Consider the following 15,799-nt stretch of genomic DNA (forward strand, 5'->3'; position numbering starts at 1 on the left):
TCTGACACTCAGCTTCCTCATTTGTAAAATAGAGAAAACTATCCCCCCTCCATGTGGGGATCATCATCTCCTACAAACCAGGCGGATGCTGGGGCCCAGGCTCATCTGGGCTCTCAGAGGCCACCACCCCCCGCCCCAGGGTAGGCGAGGGAGGTCACTCCCCAGAGCACACCCGCTTCGGGCTGCCAGCTCCCACCCCAGCAGCCCCAGAGAAAGGGCCCCCGCCCCCTCCTCCGTTTCCACCACTCAGAAGTAAAGGGGGAAATCTCAAATTGGCATCCATTCTGAAAACAGTTCTATTTTCTGCTCTTTTCCTGTTCAGAATAAAGAGCAGCATAACATTTGAGCAGAAGGATGGGAGTGATTTCCACATGGGCCCGTACTGGGTGAGATAAGGAGTAATTAATGGCCTGAACACTGCGAAGGGATTGTCCCAGGGCAGAAACTGCCCGCTTTTGTACAGAAACATGCCCCCTGGACATGCCTCGAGAGCTCCTGCCTCTGTTGTTTGTGCTGTGGTGCAGGAACTGTGCCCTCGCTGCCCTCACCGCCTGGCAGGTTCTAGCGGGCAGAGGGCTGTGCCTGTCGGGGTGGACGCTCCCAGGATCTCCCCAGCACAACAGGCCCCTGACCTGCCTCAGAGGTCTCCCCCAAACCCATGGGCTGGCCCGGCCCTTGGGAGCACCATTGTCTCCCGCTGTGCTGGGCCCAAGCCAAGTAGGAGTATCTCATCGTTCTAGCAACTACTGTCCTGCTGGCTGACTACGCTTCACCCACACCAGAGAGATCTTCACAAAAACATGTATTTTATCAAGTCTCCTTCCTGCTAAAAGCCCTCGAGATAAAGTTCAGACTCCTTAACGTGCTTCAGAGATACGTCAAGATTTGGGCCCTCAACCCCTGCTCTTCACATCCCAGCTGTTTATGCCCCAGTACCTTTGCACAGGTTGATCCCGCTGCCTGGACTGCCTTTCGCTCCTTATCATGAATATTTGTCTCCTCCCGCAGAGCAGTCCCTGGGCCTGGCCTGCTCTCGGGTTCTCTCCCAGGAGTGCCCAGGACGCTTGTACACTTGTCGGTTCCTGTACCTGACACCCTAGATTGCGTTCATCAGTTTCACACGATAACCCAGCAGCTTCTCACAAGTTCTTTTTGTGACACATGGAAGCTTTGTAGTGATATCACAAGGGCAATGCCTACCTGAGGCCCACTAGTTTGGGATTCTTTATGGAAAAGGACATGTTTGATGCCACTCTGGATCCCTAGCACCTAGCATAACACCTAAACAGAGTAAGTATGTACTCAGTAAATGTTTGTTGATTGAAAAAAAATCAAAGAATGAATGAACAGCAGTGTAAGTGCTCAGTGTTTGTTGATTGAAAAACTAAAAAAAATAAGTGAAGAAAACCCAGTACACCTGAAACATTAGTACCTTAACTTCTTCCCCTGTCAGAGCTAGATTCATGAGGGGCGCAGTTCCATTCCTTAACAAGCACTAAAATATCACTGGAATGTACTGGAATGTACGGGAGAACATGAGTGAACTACTGATGTAGAGGGGGTGAATCCAGTCACCAAGGACGGCTGGTCATTTGTCCTAGCCCACTTAACTGGAAGGCTTTGCTTTGCTGAGTGGAGTTTGTAGATTCAGGCTCAAGGTCGGGGTGCTTGAGATCACAGAGGTGACACTGGGCCCTTTCCTCCCTTCCCCGCACCTTCAGCCTGGCAGACCAAGACATGCACGTCTTTGTCCAGCCAACTCCACGAGGCCTTCGAGGCCTGCCTCCCAGGCCACCTCCTCTCCTTCCCTGATGCCTGGATGGGAATGTCCGAGCCTCCTCCCTAAACTCCCTTCTGGCTCTTAGGCCAGATTGTGGGTGTCCCATACCTGCCCCCCCCACCCCCCGGGCCTTTCACTGCTGGAGGGCAGGGCTTACACCTGGACCTTTTCTGGAAGGAGCACAGCACAGGTCAATACCAGAGGAAGCGGGATTCACTAAGGCCGTGGTCGGCAAACTGGGGCTCGTGAGCCACATGCGGTTCTTTGGCCTCTTGAGTGTGGCTCTTCCACAAAATACCATGTGCGGGCACACGTACAGTGCGATTGACACTTCGTGGCCCATGCGCAGAAGTTGGTTTTCAGCCTGGGCGAGTTTATTTTGAAGAAGTAGTGTTGATATTTGGCTCTGTTGACTAATGAGTTTGCCGACCACTGCACTAAGGGAACGGCTGTGCAAAAGGCTTAAGAGATGTTATGTTTATAAAAAGTGTTCCATGGTTACGTACAAACCAGAGATGCTGATTTAGGTCAGGTGAATGGATGCCTTTAAGGGAGGACTTCTCAGAGCATATGCTGACATGCACCATGGATCTCTGAGTGGACCAGGATAGGCAGTGTTTCTCAAACTTCTTTGACTATGGAACCCCTGGTTGGAGCAATGCCTTGTTCCACGGAACACAGTTGGGAAATAGTAGAGAACACTGTCAGAATTAGATATACTTGACCAGCCCTCGCATTTTATGGAGGAGGGATCAAGATCTAGTTGCACCCGCGGAGTCAGGACAGAACCCAGGATGCTTCCCGTCTCATCTTGGCCTCAGAAGCATTACCCAGAGTGAGAACGCACCCTAAGCTTCAGGCCAAGGGGATCGAGGCAGCAATGTGAGCTTGGGAAAGCCCAGGATCCGCCCAACCTGCACAGCCCTTGGTTTCCCCCAGTGAGGCCAGAGTCACCATCTGAGCCCTGGACCCAGTCGGGTGTCCATTTATGGGGGTGCAGGGGTCAGAGGGCAGCTTTCGGGAGTCTCCTGGTCTAGTTTATAGGATGGTGTCAGAAATGTAAACACCGCTCAGGCGATTGCCTGGGCCATCCCGGGAAAGCTAGGAGGGGCCTCGGTTGTCCCAAAGGTCTCCTTCGCTCCAGGAGGCAGGAAGTATGGGAAAAGGCAGTCCCCCTGCAGGTCTCCCCCCATGGAGCAGGGTGTGGTGATGACACACAGATTCTCGTTGACACTCTGGGCAGTGTAGCTATGGGCAAATTCTGGACACGTTGTGCCTCAGTTTCCACATGGGTGCAGCAGGGATGATAAGGACAACACCTGCTTCACAGGGTTCTTAGAAGAATTAAGTCACTTAACCGCTTAGAACAGCATCAAACTCAAAAGGGTTCTTTTCTTTTTTAGGAAATCCTACATTATTAACAAAAGAGTCTGTACATTTGCATGATACACTAGAGCAGGGGTAGGGAACATCCGGCCTGAGGGCTGTATAAGGCCCAAGAAATCATTTGGTCTGGCCCTGCCAAGGCATTAGAGGTGAGTTCATTAAATGTTTGACCAAATATAGCAGGCTAATTTTTAAGTTGATAATGTTGTATGGCCCGAGAATGGTGTTATAAATATCCAAATGGCCCTTGGCAGAAAAAAGGTTCCCCACCCCTGCACTAGAAAGTGAAACGAAGAAGATATAAATACAGATATGGATGTAACGTGAAAAAGCCCCCCCCCCCCAAAATAAAACCAAAAAACAGAAACCCAACCTGGGGGTGTGGGACCATGCGTGCACACAGCGCTGACCAAACATTTGGTGGCCGGAATTGTTACAGAAAAACCAGACAAGAACCAAACGGCGCTCTGAGAGTTTGGAGTTACACTTTATTCACCGCGGCGGGCTTAGGGAAATGAATCCAAATTCTAAGCAAAGCTACAAGCAGAACTTCCCTTTTTATAGAAGAGCCAGCCCTTTGTGTGCTTGCTGGCAGCGGCCTTGAAAACTACACAGTTCTATCCAATTAAAAAATGCACCTGGCATGGCATTGGGTGTATCTAGTCTCTGGCCTACAAGGTCAGACAGCTAAGTTTATCTCCCCCATTATTCAAGCAGGCTAGAAAGCAAAGTTATTTTTTCAGAATAAGAGGCCGTCCAAAGAATAGCAGAGAATTCCAAACAGTAGTTTTACAGAATAGGGGTTTTCCTTCACAGTATCTTTTAGAGCATTTTCTTTTTCACTTCCAAACGTCACTGCCAGCAAAGTCCTGCGGGTTCTACAAAGTTCTTGCTTGCTGTTCTTTGACGTGTGTTATGTTTGATAAATAAAGGGCGGCAGGGAGAGAAGAAGATGAGGCAAACCCCGTTGCATTAGCTGCAGAGGGTGTTGGAAGCGAGTGCTGGGCCAGAGGGGAGTGTCCTTGAGGATGGCAGTGGCAGAAAGCGGGAGCCGGGCCCAGGTTAAGTGAGAACGCTTCAGAACTGCACAGCTTAAGCAAACGCTGGGGGTGGGGGGAACAGGAAGGACAGACGACAGTGCCGAGTCAGAAAGACCAAGACCCAGGGCCCGAGAGGAGCCCCTGAAGACAGCTTCCGCAGACTCCCGGGAGCCGCGGGCAGCGGGGCAGCACCGGGCACTGCGCGGAGCACTAGCGCGAGGGCAGCAGCCTTTGGCCCAGGTACATAAGCAACACCCCGGGGTCTGCCAGAGGCCCTCCTCAGCTTTTCCTCCATCCTGCCACCTGATCCACATTCTTAGCAGGTCTCAAAACACAACTTAAAGAGACACAACTAACCCTTTCATGGCGTCGGCTGCGGGGGAGGTAACCTGCCTACACGGCCCCATCCAGAATGCAGGACACTAAGATGAAAGAGAAACGCAGACCGCCACACCCTCTGTGCATCAGCGCGCTAGGGCGGCTCAGTGCTGGAGGCTGCATGGCTCTTTCACTCCTGCAGTTGTGTGTGAGGACGCAAAACAGGCCTTGCTCCTTTACATTCAATGCCAGTAAGATTCTACACAAAAGCTGGAAGGGACCAAATACTGGTTGTAATAAATATGTGTGGCCTCCTCGCCCTGACCGGGAGCCTACGAGGGGGGGAGCCTACGAGGGGGCGGTAAGGTCTGAGAGGCACCGCGGCTGCTCTGCGGCTCGGGACACCCACGCTGCCATTAGCTGTGCGTGGAGACGTCGGAGGAGGAGCTCCTGTTGCTGTTGGTGGTCTGTGCCCTCTTGATGTACAAGTTCAGTAGCTTCATCTTGCTCCCCGTGAGCTGTGCGAGGTGAGGTTTCAGCTCTTCTCCGATTACGGAACAAATTGCCACCAAGCAGAACACACTGGCCTTCCGCACACTACTTTCAGTGTTGCCATAACCTGCAGCAGGCCCCGGAGGATGTCAGCCAGCAGCTGCAGCAGGGACTCCCTGGCGATCCTCTCAACGGCCTTGGTCTGCATCTTGGTGGCAGCCAGGTTGATGGGGTAGTCGGCCGTCTGGACGATGGGGCAGAGCACTTGATGCACTGCTCCGGGTGGATGGAGCTGGCCAGAGTGGACGCAGCTTCCTCAGCGGCTCTCACCACCTCCTTGTGGGAGTCTTTGTGGGCCTCCAGAGTCTTCATGATCTTCAGCTCGGCGTAGTTTTTGAATCTTGCTGGCTGGTTTCTCAGAATCTCCCGTAAAACTCTCAGCGTCAGCGCGCGAATGGAATGGTCTTTGTCTCCAAGGGTCTCCAGGAACAGGAGCAGGATCGTCTTGAAGTGCTCCTCCCAGACGCCCAGGCTGTCCTCCCGGGTGACCTTGAGCAGCTCCAGCAGGGCGCCCTTCCGCTCCTCCACGCGCCCGTTGTGGTTGGACAGCTCTTTCAGAAGGTCCGCCACCAAGTCCGAATGGTCAATGGGCACATCTCGAAGCTGCTCCATGTCGTCGTCAAACACGGCCTCCTTCAGGGCTGTCTTGTCATAGGTGTTGATGGTGTCCGGGTAGGGGTACAGGTTATAGTCTCGCGTCCGTGGCCCCGGGAAGGCGCGCGGAGGCTGGGTGTTGAGCAGGGAGGTCTTGTTGTCCAGAGCTGTTCTGCCTCCTTCCACCACGTCACTGCCGCCCCGGCCCTCAGTGGCAGGGGACGCAACTCCACCATCCCGGGATACAATATCACAGTCCTTCTTTTTCTTTTCTTTCTTTCTTTTTTTTTTTATTTTTAAGCCTACAGCACCTGGTATTCCCAGGCGGTCTCCCATCCAAGTACTAACCAGGCCCGACCCTGCTCAGCTTCCGAGATCAGACGAGATCGGGCACGTTCAGGGTGGTATGGCCGTAGACTCACAGTCCTTCTTGCCATCTCCTTTAATTGGCTCATTCAGATCCTCTTGGCTTCGAAAACTAAACCTTTCAATGGCTTCTGTAACTCCACGCAAAGAACTATAGATTTCTTCAGAGTTCAGGTTCTCTGTATCATAGTCCAGCAAGCTTGGAGACAGGCCCCCATGGGAACAGTTGGTGGGTGAGGTCAGGGGGCTGGTCCTGCTGCTGTTGTGTTGGGAGGGAGTCCGGCTAATTGTGTTGCTCGGAGAGCTCACACTGGTGTTACTGGAGTTCTTGAGGTGATTATGCAGGAGTTTGGTGGCACCATCCTGGAATGTTTTGGGCAAGGCACCAAGGAACAGTAAATTCAGGAGTGTTCAATTCCAACAGCGATATTAGCACAATCTGTGCAGCCTTTCTCACCCTTTGGTTCTGTTGTCCAGATTATAAGTCTAGAAAGAGCAAGCCTGGTCTCACTAGAGTTTATGAAGTCGGTTGGATCCATCTGTCTGGCGAGAGACTCAATGTACTTCAGGACTGCACTTTGACCTTGAGGTTAGGTATGGACTAAACATTTTCAAGACGCCGCCTGAGTGCCAGGCCAGGTCCCAGTCCTGGGTGACCCGCACAGGCTATTCCATCACGCAGTTTCCTTACCTGGAAAAAGGGGCTGATAAGGCGCCTCTCGGGGAATTGTTAGGTTTAAGGGAACCAACTCGCGCACGAAGTCCTTGGCACCGTGCCTGCCACAGAATAGGCACTCAAGCATGTTGACTGTTATTTGATCAGCGATAGAGGAAAATGGGCTGTGAAACAACATGAAGGGAAAAATCTCAGGATGCAGACTGGGCTGGGCTTTGTTTCCCAGGCCACCTGAGCCAACTCCCATAGTCTTTTCAGGGTGAGGAGGGCTGGACAGGGGGTGGGCTGTGCAGAGACCCCCTTCACAGGCCTGGAGCCTCTGTCCTCACACGGCACGTGCCACAGGATGCTGTGCTGAGTTCCCTGTCTATCCAAACTCCCCATCTCCCCAGGGCCTGGGGAAGGCTTTTCTCTCTAAAATCCCAGGGGCCTGGCATGGATCCCAGAGCCCCTTGAGCCCATTTCCCAGGGCACTGAGGACTCTAAACAGGCCTTGTGGGTCCCTGCCTCAGTGTCTCGGAGCTCCCGGGAAGGATCCAGATGAGCCGAAGACCGATCAGTCCTCCACCCTCTCACGGGCAGGTGCTAACTCCAACCTCCCAGGCCTGGGCTTCCATGAGGATCAGAAGTCAGGCTCCTGGGTGTTGTTTCTTTTTCCTGCAAAGTTTTGAAATGAATGAGACTCACACACAAACTAAGCCCTCCTTTCTCTGTCCCCAGCTGGATGTGCAGCCTCGAAGGAATCCTACGTCCTCGGGTGTCTTCGCGGATCTGACATTTAGCAGAGGTTTTTATGAGCACAGTTATTAGTCATCCTGCAAAGCAGCCACATGAAATGGGTCAGGGGCTTATTCTCTTTTAGCAGACAGAAGGGTTGAGTCACCCACAGATGCTGATATGGTTTAAATGGCGATATATACGGTATGTAAGTCAAGCTGTACTTATCCCCTGTAGAAAGAGTGGAGGGGGAGATAATTTTAGAATAAGAGTGAATTTTTTTTAAACCTGTGTACCAGTGTCTATTTCAATTACATTTTATAAATATATCCTGTGTGTTTCTCTAGGCAACTACAGGAGGTAGAGAGTATTGACTTTTACCAACTGATTAAAGCAAACCTCAGAAAGGTGAAGTGACTGGCCTGAGGTCACAGAGCAAGCAGGTGACAAAGTTTGGGTTTTCCTGGCTCGGAAGACCAGGCATTGTCAGTTGTGGTCCTGTCTCATCATAAAATGGAATCCATATAAATTTCTATGCTTTTCTTGAGCAGATGACACGACTGTCTGGGTTATGGGTTTGAGGGTCAGGAATCACCAGTGACAAGGGTCGGCCGCTGAGAGTCTCCCATAATATTTCTCCAGGGAAAGGGAATAGGCTCCCAACCGAGGCAGATCTGGACCCAAACTCCAGTTCTGCTGCCTACTAGCTGGACCCACTGGCTGTGCTCCCAAGGACCTGCCCTGGCCGGCATCCCTGGCAGAGTATTTGGAGTCAGATCTGCTGGGAGACACAGGCCTGAGGAGCCCTGCAGTGTCTTCCTGCATCTGGTCCCACCGCACTTGCTCTGAGAAGAGAGGCGACCCTCGTTAGCTCACCAGAGCCCCGTGGCGAATCTGAACTGAGATGTAAACCATGGAGCAGATACCTGAGGGCGGCCAAAACCTGAGAGATCAGAACACCCTCATCTGAACCAGTGATGGTGAACCTTTTGAGCTCGGCGTGTCAGCATTTTGAAAAACCCTAACTTAACTCTGGTGCCATGTCACATATAGAAATTTTTTGATATTTGCAACCATAGTAAAACAAAGACTTATATTTTTGATATTTATTTTATATATTTAAATGCCATTTAACAAAGAAAAATCAACCAAAAAAATGAGTTCGCGTGTCACCTCTGACACGTGGATCATAGGTTCGCCATCACTGATCTAAACAGACTGAAGTCCCGGCAGACTGTGCCCGCGTGAACAGGTGCCTGGTGATACACTGCTAAGAGCCCTCACTCCCGCCGAGTCCTCAGCCCGGGCCCCCGCCCCACGGAGGGGGGAGTGGCCAGGGGCTGGCACCTCGGAGCCACCCGAGGTCACACAGAGAGGATACAGGGCCGCAGGCAAACAGAACGCTCTTCAATCTTATGGCCCTTGACCCCGCGTTGTGTGCGGAGAACATTTGTTTTGTCCTGTGGAAAGTCCCCAAGTGCATGGGCCGACAGTCCATTCCAGCTGGCCCTCTCTGCTAAGTCTGGCCATGTTTCCCATGCTTCCGTTCCCGTGATCCAACCCTCGGCCTTGCAGATCAGAAAGTGACCCCCTGGGCCTCCTTGGGATGGGACCGTCCCCTGCCGCTTGGATCTGGGGCCGCTCCTTCCTGGGGCCCAGGCAGCCAGCGGCTATTGTTAACCCTCGAGTCCCTCCCACCTCTGCTGGCCTTCCTGTCCTGCCGTGAGCCTCCCTTGGGGGCCCACTTAAACTGAAGACAATTGCTTCGGATAGATTTAGCCTCCTCCCCGGTGGCTAAAATTATCAAAAAGTGAACGGTGGTGTCACTGACCTCAGCCCTCCCCGGTCTTCTCCTGTCCTGGTCCATTTGAGCGGCCCTCTGGGAGCCTGTGACAGCCCCCCCGCCCAGGCCCACATGCCAGCCCAAGAGGAGGCAGGTCTGCTGCTTCCCTCCCTTCCTTCCCCTCCCGACGGCTGGCCCACAGCCCTCTCCACGCTTGCTTCCCGCTCGCTTGTGGAAGTTGCTCAGTTACTTTTGCTCTTGCTGTTGGCCAGCTCCCAGCTCCTGTACTATTCCACTGCGTCCAGAATGCTCTCAGGAAGAAATGATATAGATTATTTTTAACCCCCAGAGAGATGCGCTCAGGGGTAGGTCCCCAAAAGGAAATAGTGGGGGAGAGCGTTGGTTGCGGGCCTGCAAGTGGCCCTGCATCTGTTCGTCCTCTAGCAGAGCCTCTCGCCCAGACACCAAAAGGAGAATGAGCATGTCTTGCAGGGCACAAAAGCCTCACCCACATCATTCCTGAGGCTTCTCAAGGCTCCGTGAGGCCCAGATGGCAAAAAGGGTGAACCAAGGCCCAGGCCAGGAGGTGACTGGCTCCACGTACATGAACCCAGGACTAACTCCCAGGCGTCTGACCTCCAGCTGCAGGGTTCATGTGTCAGCTGGGATGGGAACAGGCTGGCCACACAGTCCCTTCACAGGGACCCAGAGACCCTCCCCAGAGAGCTGTGGCCCTGCCTTTCCCTTCTCTCCTCCAAAATGACCAACCCCTGCAGGTGCTCCCCCTCTCCACTGAGTAGAGAAATGTCACAGAGGGGGTGTCAGGCAGGCTGGGATGGACTCTGTTGTCCTGGACTAAGAATACCACAGGCTCCGTGTCCCTCTGAAAGTGCCCCAGTTAGGACCATCCAATTGTTCGTCACCTCACTAAGGCTGAAGGCCCAGCATGTGGGCAGCTGGTGGGTGACCTGATTCAGGACACATCTAGTTCTATGATTAGTGAGGGGAACAGAGAACAAGGTGTCCCCTGGAGGGAGGCTGGTTGCACCTGCGGGGAGATTCTGCAGCCTCAGGAGGAGGCCCTGGCCATGTCTGGAGGAGCTGGGCGGGATAAAAGCACCGGGAGAAAAAGCAGACGCTGACCTCCCTGAGCTGGGCCCGCACCGGGAGACAGATGCACCTGGGCAACGACCATGCATCCCTCCAGGGGGCACTCACATCGTGGTCTCAGTGCCGGTGCCCCGGGAAAGCAGGATTTGTGAGCTGAGCTATAGATGGCCCCAGAGGCAGGAGCCGGAGGGAGAACAGAAGCTGCCAGCACAGGAGCAGCATGAGCCCTCCAGGAGAGCACTCGTGCTCCGTCTGGGGAGGAAGCTCCCTCAGATTCCTTCAGCCCAGTTCCCATCAACAAACACTGATTGAGCACCTACTGTGTGCTGAGCCAGGGCAGTTACTGAGGGGGAGCAGGCACTGCCTTTGAGCAGCTCCTGGGCCAGGAGGGACGTGGGCAGGCTGTCCCCTGCCTGTCCCGCTGGAGCAGAGGAGGAGCCCCAGGGAAGATGTGCTGGATCAACTTGTTCTGGCTTCACAGAGATAATGATGGAGGGCGGGACGGGAAGCAGAGCTCGGTGAGGATGCACAGGCAGTCATCTGGGCCACAGAGCCAGGCCTCGGGAGCTGGGTCAGCATCCGGGATCCCCAGGGACCAGGAATCTGGCAGCAGCCTGAGGCCAGTTCATAGGGTCTTGAATCCCAGGCTGAAGCGTTTGAACTTGATTCCCAGGCAATCGGGAGTCAAGAGATGTTTCTCAGTGACTCAGGCTCCTCAATAGCCTGGGAGCACTGGTTCCTGCCGATGTCCCGTCCCCACCCCCACCCCCCACCTCACCCCCAGGTGCCTGGCTCGCTCTCTCTCTGCAGCACCACCACTGAGAGGGAGGCTCCAACTAGAAGCAGGCTGAGCCATGGGCAGCACCAAGGCAGGGTGGCTGCCAGGAGCACCGAGCGCTCGGCCCGGGCTGGCTCCGTCTGTGGGAATCGCTCTGTCCCTGCAGAGAGAGGCTTCCCAAGGGAGGTGGCTCAGGGCCACTTGGATGTGCTAACCAGGACTGGTGTCAGGCGGGAACAGCTAGCCTGGGAGGACCTAAGAGTCCTCAGAAACTTTTCCACTGTTTGCTGCCGCAAGGAGACTTTCCATGACCATTTCATAACAAGAAAAGGCCGTTGTGTGCATTGGACAGTGTCTGAGCGCCCTGGGCTGCCGTAGCAGATAACCACAAACTCCGTGGCTTAAAGCGGAAACGTACATTCTCTCCGTTCTGGAGGCCAGAAGTCCCAAGCCAAGGTGTCGGGAGGGCTGTGGTCCCTTCGGAGGTTCTAGGGGGATCTCCTCTCTTGCCTCTTTCAGCCTCAATGGCCCCAGGGACTCCTTGGCGTGTGGTGGCGTCGCTCCGAGCTGGCCTCCCTCTGCACGTGCCTTCCCATCCTCTGTCTTCTCCTCGCCTGTCTCTCCCAAGCACACTCGTCTCTGCGTTTCAAACCCACCTGACAACCCATGATCATCTCATCTCAAGATCCACAGCCAACTACATCCGCAAAGACCCTTTTTCTAAAGAAATCACATGCTCGGGGCCTGGGGCGTAGGGTGGGGCATATCTTCTTAGGGGCATTACACACCGTCTTTGGAATGAGACAGAGCCAGGCTGAAATCCTGTCTTCACTCCTTGCTCAAGTTTAGTCGTCATCTCCCTGCACCTCATTGCTTTTTAAAAAAATATTTTTATTGATTTCAGAGAAGAAGGGAGAGGGAGAGAGAGATGGAAACATCAGTGATGAGAGAGAATCATTGGTTGGCTGCCTCCTGCATGCCCCACACTGTGGATCGAACCCTCAACCCGGGCATGGACCCTGACCGGGAATGGAACCCATGACCTCCTGGCTCATAGGTCGATGCTCAACCACTGAGCCATGCCGGGGTGAAGCTTGTTTCTCTATCTTAAATAAGAATATCTATTTATAGGGCTGTTTTGAGAATTGCATGAGTTAATACTTGCTTGGCATACAGTGCACAGTAAATGGCATTGCTGACGATGATGATGATGATGATGATGATGATGAAGAACTAACTCAGAGAAGAAAAGAGATGAATCTGCCCAGCGTCACACAGCCAGACCTGGAACTCAGGTCTCTCTCACTAAGCTCTGTCGCCTTATTCCTCGGTGACATCTCATGCTCCTCGGGTCTGTCCCAGGGACTGTGCGCCCCTTGACGGAAGGGTGAACAGCCAACTATTGGCCCCAAGGAGGTGAGGTTAGGATCAGAACTTGCCTTGAGTTATTCCACTGGCAAGAGGGAAAATCAAATTTGGCCTCCCCTTGTATAAGAAGCAGCCTCACTTTGGGGGGGGGGGTTTGGGAGGGGAGGAATTTGACCACGTACCCCATGGCTGCCGTGGGGTGGGCTCCACCAAATGCTGTCTCATCAAGCCTTGCCTCTTCCCTGCCGACTAGGAACGGTATCCCATTCAGAGTTGAACTCTCTCATGGTAAGAAAATGACACCCTCTCTCCATCTGGGGAAGCAGCTACAATAGGGAGAGGACACCCCTGGCCCCAGATGAAAGAACCAGTGCCAGCGAAATAAAGGCAGGATTCATTCCCCCCTCTCGGAAGTCTCTGCAACCTGACCTCCCCGCCCCACCCCGCCCCCCAAAAGACACGGTTGACTTTGATCTTTCAAGCCCCTGCGCTCAGATTTCCCCTGCTGCCTGGTGAGGCTCCTGCCAGCTTTCACAGGGGGGTACTTACTAGTGCGGTTGCTGCTTACAGTGACACGGGCGGGCGTGGTGCTGAGCTCTGGGGGAGAAAGGCATGGCCCCGCTTCTGTCTCGGGTGGTTCCAGGCCCTGGGAGCCTGGTGCTGCTTGCTGATCCCCGGGGAGGACAGCAGGTCCTGGCTGCCTAGGACAGTGCCTGAGGGGTGGAGGTAGGGACAGGCCTTAATGGGTCCTGGCTGGGTCCTCAGGAAGCTCATCAAGGAACAAATGTATCACCTAAAAAGGAAATTGGTGGAAGGGGCAGGGAGCGGAAAGGACAGGAGTGTCTCCCTCCTAGTGAAGCATGGAAAGTTCTGGCAGCAGGAAAAATGGACGAAAACAAAGGGGAGTGCATGGACATCATGGTAGGAACGTGGGGGTGGGAGGGAGGGCAGATGTGGCTCTTGGCCAAGTGGTGATTCATAGGCACGAAGTCCTACAACCACAGAGGGGTCCAGAGCTGTGTCCTGGGACCCAAGGGGTCTCTGAGGCCTGAGGCTCAGGATGAGGAAGAGGGAGCCTGTCCCCCTCCAGGTGATTGGCAAACTTTCACAGATGCCCTCTTTGCGGCCAGCACGGTGGTAGGCCCCTGGATATAGGACCTGGCACCAGCCCTAGCCTCTGGACTGACAGATGGTAGCAGTCGTGTGGGCTAAAGGCGAGTGTGGGCCTACAGCTCTGGAAATGGAAGGACATTCTTCTGGGCTCTGAGCCCCTCCTGGGAAAGCTCCCAGGGTCTTGGAGCACAAAAGGTGAGGCTGGGGGAAGAGGAGCAGTACTACCTCTGTGCCCACCCCCATGTCCAGAGCCACTTTTCTCCTTCTCTCTTCTTTGCTCTCTCTTCTGGCCAAGTCCAAACTCAACCCAACTCATTAGCCAACCCAACTCAATGACCCAAGAATGAGGACAAGCTCTTCTCCCCTCGAGTCTACTCACATCTGAGATCATCGGGGACCATCATCCTTTGTTGCCAAGACTGTACTTAGCTCTATAGCTGTCAACAAAGGGGGTTCAGGTCGGGCCCCTTCTCGGTGGCATCTGCTTGGGTGGCCCATCACGCCAGGCCCTGCCAGAGACACAGGCCGGACGGGGCTCCCTCCCCATGGGGGATCGGTAAGTCATCCTTTGTCACAGTCCAGCTTATGATCTGAGAAGCATTTTAAGCCCTTGGAGAAAAGGGAAAATTGCAGCTATCCTCTCAGGTAGAGGATTTAAGATTTCTTGTGAAATGTCCATCTCAGCAGCTCATTCCCCTTCCTGTCATTTCCAGAGCGCCCATGCACCCCTGGGTAACGTCCGAACGTCTCCATGTAGCTTGTGAGACCTAACACGGTCTGCCCTTTACCACCGCAGCCCGGCCACTCCACAGGCTCCCGCTGCCCAGCAGGGTTGAATTAATTGCCAGGTTCCGAGCAGACCACGCTTGCTGGCTCCCGTGCACCTCTGCACAGAACACTGTCCTCTTGTCTTTCGGGAAAGCTTCTGTGCATTTTCCAGCACAGCTTGAACTTCGGTAGAGGACACTGAGTGGAGGGGTGGGTAGCATGAAGTGCCCCTCTTGGACGTACACATCTCTCGTCCTGTGAAATGATTAAAGCTGATGAGGCGAGTAAATGGACCTAAGTGTGTTTAAGTTTCCCATCCAAGGTAAGTGCTCCGAACAGGCACATATTCTAACTACACTCCAACGGGCATCAGACCATGGCAGACAGAGGGCAGACATTCGAATTTCTTCATCCCTTCCCCCCCCCCACCCCAAAAACATAGAGACATTGGAATAAACTTCCTCATGAGCCATTGCCTACACTGTCCACTGGTCTCCCCCCTCCACCCCCCCTCCGGTGGGGATCTGGAGGAAAGACCCAAATGTCTCCCCAGGGTGATGGAGTCCATGTGGGCATCTGCTGGCCAGGGTGCTCCAAGAAGATGCGTGAGTTCCAGAGTCCCCTGCTTGGTGTTCGGGCTTCCTGGGTGGGGAGAGGGCCTGGAATTCAACGTGGATGAGGTTGTCAATGGTAGAGGGCCCCCCTGAAGAAACAAGAGGGTCCCTCCAGCTTCCTCCCCTTTAAGAGCACCCCCTCCTGCTCTGCCTGCCGGTCCCGCCAGGCCCTTGGGGAGAGCTGGTCCTTGGCTTCCTTCTCTGCTTCTGCAGAGCCAAAAAGGGTGGGTCAGGGCTGCCGCCGAAGGGGGAAAGAAAGGCTGTTTTCATGAAAGACGGTATTGATTCCATTTTGAAAAAGGAAGAAACCCCACTTCTGAAATGAGTCACTGTGGGAACCATTTGAAATGTGACATTTTTCTTTTTGTTCTTTTCCTTCTGGAACTTCAGAGTTGGGTCTGGTGATGGAAGTGGGTAAAGACTTAACAAAGTATGTTCATAGACTGTCCCTTCTTACTTCTCCCTCCCATGCATTCACTCGTCCTCAGGAACCATGCTGTGCAAAGACAAGGAGGTGGGATCTGAAGCCAGAAGACTTGGATCAGGGTCCAAGGTCCACAGGTCCTAGAGACTGCAGGCCGGGGGTCCCTGTGGGCATGCCCGGCCCTTCCTGGAGTCGCCAGCAGGCGCTTGCTGCTGGTTCTGGTTCTGACCCAGCCAGAGGGCAGGAGTGAGCATAAGGGTGGGATCACCTGATAAATGATTACCAGGGCTGGCCCATGGCATTCCCTCAGGCCAGGGTGGTCCCTGAGAAGCCAGTGCTGCTGCACAGAACATCTCCCCACAGGGGGCCGGGGCTGGAGGGGGGGGGGGCGGAGTGGAGAGTGCCTCCTCTC

The 15,799-nt window shown here is 54.0% G+C and overlaps 1 non-coding gene and 1 pseudogene across 1 annotated transcript; both read right to left on the reverse strand.

Annotated features, from left to right (window-relative positions):
- Positions 1-4,938: 4,938 nt before the first annotated feature.
- LOC102431480 lies at positions 4,939-6,839 on the reverse strand (annotated as a pseudogene).
- LOC111826665 lies at positions 5,970-6,088 on the reverse strand. The gene has a single exon (XR_002830025.1). It is a non-coding gene; the product is annotated as a 5S ribosomal RNA (ribosomal RNA).
- Positions 6,840-15,799: the final 8,960 nt, after the last annotated feature.

The sequence above is a fragment of the Myotis lucifugus genome, unplaced genomic scaffold (assembly GCF_000147115.1).
Source record: "Myotis lucifugus unplaced genomic scaffold, Myoluc2.0 scaffold_94, whole genome shotgun sequence".
In the NCBI taxonomy this organism is placed as follows: Eukaryota; Metazoa; Chordata; class Mammalia; order Chiroptera; family Vespertilionidae; genus Myotis; species Myotis lucifugus.